Source organism: Elephantulus edwardii, unplaced genomic scaffold, assembly GCF_000299155.1.
Source record: "Elephantulus edwardii isolate Elephantulus edwardi_28Jun2011 unplaced genomic scaffold, EleEdw1.0 scaffold00336, whole genome shotgun sequence".
In the NCBI taxonomy this organism is placed as follows: domain Eukaryota; kingdom Metazoa; phylum Chordata; class Mammalia; order Macroscelidea; family Macroscelididae; genus Elephantulus; species Elephantulus edwardii.
In genome coordinates this window covers 1,504,252-1,510,224 of record NW_006400086.1, presented here as the reverse complement: position 1 = coordinate 1,510,224, position 5,973 = coordinate 1,504,252, and the positions used below count along the sequence as shown (strand labels likewise).

Below are 5,973 nucleotides of genomic sequence, written 5' to 3'. Positions count from 1 at the left end.
GTCAAGGATTCTGAAGCTTCGTCTGACAAACTTTGGGCATGTTGCAAGGAGGGACTGGTCCTTAGAGAGGGACATTATGTTTGGGAGAGTGGAGGGGCGGCGCAGGAGAGGAAGACCCTCGAGATGGATCGATTCTGTGAGTGGAGTGGTGGGAATGAATGTGTTTAAGACAGCAAGGTTGGCACAGGATAGAACGGCGTTTAGGGCTCTTATACATAGGGGTCGCTATGAGTCGCAACCGACTCGATGGCACATAACAACAACAACAACAATCTCAATAACTTTCATTTCTGTTTCTTGTTTTATTTTTCTAACTGAAACAGGTATTAATATTGAGTAGAAACAGGGCAAACACCTTTGCCTTTTTCCTGATTTCAGTGCAAATGCTTATAATCTTCCCTCATAATAAGCACAATAATGGTTGTTGCTTTTTCATATATGCCCTGAGTCATATTGAGGATTTCTCTCTGATTACAGGAACTTTTAAGGTTTTCATGAGGAAAGGGTACTGTATGTTATCAAATGTTTTGTTTCCTCATCTAGGGAGAGGATTATATGGCTATTTTCCTTATATCCAATAAAAATCTAACAACCTAAGTTATGTAAAACTTCAATAAATTAACAATAAAAAGATAAGCAACACAGTAAATATAGGGAAAGGCCTTGAACAGACATTTTGCCAAAGTAAACATTTGAATGGCCACCAAACATTAAAAGCTGATCATTTCCATAATTGTTGTTATGTGCAGTCACATTGTATATGATTCAACACCATGAACAACAGATGTGACCCCTGTCCTACCCTGTGCCATCCTCATCAACTTTGACACACTTGGGCTCATTGATGCATTCACTGTGTCAATCTATATAATTTAGGGTCTTCTTCTCTTTCCAAGGTATATAGCTTTTTGTAGCAACATGTCCAAAGTATTTGAAGTAAAATTTGATCATCCTTGCCTACCAGGAGAATTCTGGCTGCAATTATTTCAAGACATATATATTTGTTCTTTTGGAAGTCCATAGGATATTCAGTACTCTTTTCTAATATCACAATTCAAAGGCATCAATTCTTCTATCATCCTTTCTAATCATCCAGCTCTCTGGTTTATAGCAAGTGATTGGGAAAAAACTATGGCCTGAATCAGGTGCACCTTAGATTTCAAACTAAAATCATTGCTGATAGGAGACATTAAGTTTTGATACATACTAAAATATGAATGCACTTGAAGATATTGAGTACAATAAAGCAATTATAAAAGACCAGTATTGTATGTTGTTGTTATATTCCATCAAGTCACCTGCGACTCATCATGACCCTATGTACAATAGCTCTGAAGCCTACCCTGTCCAGTGCCAATCTCACTGAATCCAATATACCTATCCCCATTGCCCTACTTACTGTATCAATCCATCTCATCCGGGGTCTTCCTCTCCTGTGCTGTCTCTCCACCCTTCCGAGCATGATGTCCTTCTCCAAGGATGGGACCCTCCTGGCCATATGCCCAAAGTATGTTAGATAGAGCTTCAAAATCTAAGACTCCAAGGAGAAACCTGGTTTTATCCTCTCCAAGACAGATATATTTCTTTTCCTGGCAGTCAATGGTATGTTCAAGGCTCTTCTTGAGCATCACAACTTCAAGTTATCAATTCTTTTTCTATTCTCCTTAGTCATTATCCAGCTCTCTGATGAATTGCAAGTAATTTCGAAGACCATGAACTGAATCAGGCATACCTTAGTCTCTAGACTGACATTGTTACTTCTCGGTACTCTGGAAGGGTCCCTGACAGTAAATTCATCTAATGCAATTTGCCTTTTGATTTACTGACTGCTGGTGCTAAAAGTGTTGATTGAGGAGCTGAGCAAGTTCTGTTAACAACCTCAGTCTCTTCTCCATCCATCATGGTGCTGCCAATTGGCCCAGTGGTGAGAATCTTTGTCTTCTTGATGTTGAGCTTCAATTCATACTGAAGACAACAGTCCTTGATCTTCTGCAGCAAGCACTTCAGGTCCTCCTCAGTTTCAGCAAGCAAGGTTGTGTTATCTGCATAACATAGGTTGTTGATGAGTCTTCCTCCAATCCTGATGCCACATTCCTCCTTATAAAGCTCAGTCTCCCAAATGATCTGTTCTATGTACAGACTGAAAGTATGGAGACAAGTTGCATCCCTGACACACTCCTTTCCTGATTTTAAGCCATACAGTGTTTCGCTGCTGTGTTCTTAGGACTGCTTCCTGGTCCAACTATAGGTTTCGCATAAGCAAAATCAAGTGTTCTGGAATTCCCATTCTCCTCAAGTTTAACCACAATTTGTTGTGATCTACACAGTCAACTGCCTTTGCATAGTCAATGAAACGCAGGTAGATAACCCTCTTGTACTCTTTGCTTTCTGCCAAAATCCATCTGACATTGGCAATAATGTCTCTAGTGCCACAGCCTCTTCTATACCCAGCTTGTATTTCTTTCTTGTAATTCTCTGTCAACGTACTGTTCCAGTCGTTTCTGGATAATCTTCAGGAGGATTTTACTTACATGTGATATGAGTAATATTGTGCGATAATTTCCACACTCTGTCAGGTCAGCTTTTTTTGGAATAGGAATAAATATGGATTTCTTACAGTCAGTTGGCCAGATAGTTGTCCTCCAGATTTCTTGGCACAACCTGGTGAGCACGTCCAGGGAAACATCTGTTTGTTAAAATATGTCAGTTGTAATTCCATCAATTCCTGGGGCTTTATTTTTAACCAAGTCCTTCAGCGCAGCCTGAACTTCCTCTTTCATCACCATTGCTTCTTGATCATATGTTGTTTTTTGAAATTCTTCTGTGTCAGCCAATTCTTTCTTTGGTACAGTGACTCCATCATCTTTTTTTTTTTTTTTACTTTGAAAAAAACTATTATTTTATATTGGTTTACATACAAACTTATAAAGTTTGTTTACATTATTCTTTACACTGGATCTTTCCCCTTTCCTTTACTCATCCCTCCCTCTACCCATCAAATCACCCTATGATTAAGCCCTCCTCCATTCCCCTCCTTCAATCTTCATACATGGAAGGGACTGAAGAGCATTTTGCTGGGTGAACTAACTCACTCTCATAAAGACAAGTACTGTATAAGACCATTATTGTAAAATGAGTACAAGGATCCTTCCATCTTCTTTTGATACTTCCTGGATAATTCCATATTCTACCCATAGCATCCTTAAGTATTGTAACTCTAGGCTTGAATTTGTATAACTTACATAAAAGTAGAAGAGTAAGAAAATGTATAGATACCAAAGGTTAATAATGGTTGGTTATTCGAGTGGGAATAAAGGCGAAAATGAATTACTTTTTAGAGGGTCCTGAGTCTCAGTTTACAAGTGATGGAAATCTGTATTAGTTGTTAAACATACATCTGAAGGATACTGTTGCTGTCAATAAGTTGTACACATGTAAAAAGTATACTTGACAAAAACTGTGTGATGAAATGTTTATAATGACAAAATGTAGCTGCTGGTGCTATCTATTTTTGTAACACTTTTTTTTATGCTTTGAATGAAAGTTAAGAGAGCAGATTGCTATTTTAATCAACCATTCATGCATATTTTATTTTATGGCATTGATTCTAATCTCTAATTAAGCTGTACTCTTCCCAGTACTTCTCTGTGGTTCTTACTTGCATTCACCCTTCTTTTCTGTTCTGGCTTTCGAACTTACCCTTCTGCAAATGCTGGGGGTTTCCCCCCCCGCCCCGGAATGGTTGATTGTCTTAAGTGCTGACCACCTCCCTGCTGTTAAAGTTCACTTTATGCTCCCTGTTGTTTGATTGAAAGTTGTGTCTTGGGGTAAGTGCCATTCTAGGTCCAATGGATGACTAAGGTCTTAGTCCACAGGATTTTGCTGTCTCTATCAAATCACCAAGACTGGAAAACTTTTCTGACTTATTTTTGTTCCACATTTATCTCTCAGTGACAGCCAGATACCATGTAGTTCTTATATTAGGGTCCTGAAAGTTGATTTTTGAAAGGTCTAGTAGTGATGTGAACTAATTCCTTCCATTCATCTTTAAGTTTTATTTTTCCTCTTCTCTTCCTTCCAGATAGGGAACAACCTGTAGTTGCAACTTAGATGTCTTTTAAGACCCTAGGTACTTAATGCAGGATATAATACATTATCTTTTGCACTGGGTTAGGCCAATTGACCTTGATGTTCCCTGAGACTGGGCTCTTCAGGTCCCATAACTAGTGATTCATTCTTTCAGCATGTTTGGTTATGACTAAGAGTTTATGTAACCTTACCCCTGTTAGCTGTACTATATGGATATTTTCAGCCCCTACAAATACTTATGTTGAAATACTATCTAATAAACCTATGTATGGCAATGACTGTTGTCCCTTCCACTCACTCATGCTTATTTATGTAATCTGTCTGCTTGTGTATCCACTTATAGGCTAATGTTTGTTATTTTTTATAATGTAAGATGGTGTATGTAGTGGTCCAATATCATCCAGAATGTTTGTGTACCTCAGTCCATGCATTCTTTTTAATGGATAGTATAATAATAATAAGGGAGATCTCTGGTGGCCTACTGGTTAAGTAGGTGAACCAAAAGCAGACAGTTCGAGTCCACAAGCTGCTTCAAGGGAGAAAGATAGGCAATCTCCTCTCATGTGATTTCAGACCTGCTGGAGGTTCTGCTATGAGTCAGTTTCTAATAAGCAGCACATAGCAGCAACAAAAAAAAATAACAGTTTTGTGATAATTATTATTTTATATAGCCTTTATGTATTATGTTCCTATTATCTAATTACTGATTTTCCTTCCCTTCCCCTCCCCATGAGGGTTCTTATGTACAATCAAACACTGTGTGGAATTTGCTCCTTGTTTTGAAAATTTATTCATGATTTCTGTGAACATTTTGGTCAACTTGGCATAATAATGTTTAATAATTTGTCTCTAACTCCTGTTTCCTTTGGTAGTGCCTTGGGCCTTAAAAAGGTCCTAATCCATAACATATTATATAATTTATCAAGTTACTAACCTTAAAGTTGGCAGTTCTAATCCATCATGAAGGGGAAAATGAGCTATCTGATAAAAATTTAGAGCCTTAGAAACTCAATGGATTATTAATATGAGTCAGAATCGACTTAATAACAATGAGTTTTGGAGTTTATGGCCTTAAAGTCTTATAAATGACCATCCAAACTACAATTGAAGAAGAATTATAAGTAGAAGTATAAAAAGAGCAAAGGTTGCATGGGGGCAGCCATATCTGACCTTTACCAACTCCACAAAGGGGAACTGTCACAGTTAACAGCATCTCCAACACAAAATCAATTCCCAGGAAGTCAGATATGTCCCCCACACTCCCACATCTCCTTCTACTCATCCTAGCACCAACTGTATTACTTTTCTTCTTGTGCAATTTATAGCCTCTGAAAACCCACTGCACAGTCATCAGTGAGTCACTTCATACTTCATAGCACATAACAATAACAAGGACAGAAAAAGTATATTTGAAAAATAAGCACAAGAACAAAAATAAACAAATATAAAAAACTAAAGCATTACCAAAGTTCAGAGAACTTGGGAGACCATAAAAAATATTAACACGTCATGGTTTATGTACAAGTACTACAGGAGTACAATTAAGTATTCCAGAATTCCCATTATCATAGCGACCCTATGTACAACAGCCTTAAACTCTGCTCTGTCCTGTGCCATTCGCACTGTCACTGACACTGCCATCCCGATTACTCCAGTCACTGAATAAATCCACCTCATAGAGGGCCTTCCCCTCCTGCGTGTCCCTCCACCCTCCCAAGCATGATGGCCCTCTCCAAGAATTGGTCCCTCCTTACAACATGTCCAAAGTATGTTAGACAGAGCCTCAGAATCCTTGCTTCCAGGGAGCCGCCCGCTTTAACCCTTTCCAGGATGAATCTGTTTGTTTTCCTAGCAGTTCATGGTACCCTCAATACTCTTCTCCAG

The 5,973-nt window shown here is 38.5% G+C and overlaps 1 protein-coding gene across 1 annotated transcript in view; it reads left to right on the top strand.

The window, feature by feature from the left end:
• HTR2C (5-hydroxytryptamine (serotonin) receptor 2C, G protein-coupled) overlaps positions 1-5,973 on the top strand; it is a 157,415-nt gene that overhangs the window by 71,603 nt on the left and 79,839 nt on the right. The gene's annotated exons all lie outside the window — the stretch shown is intronic.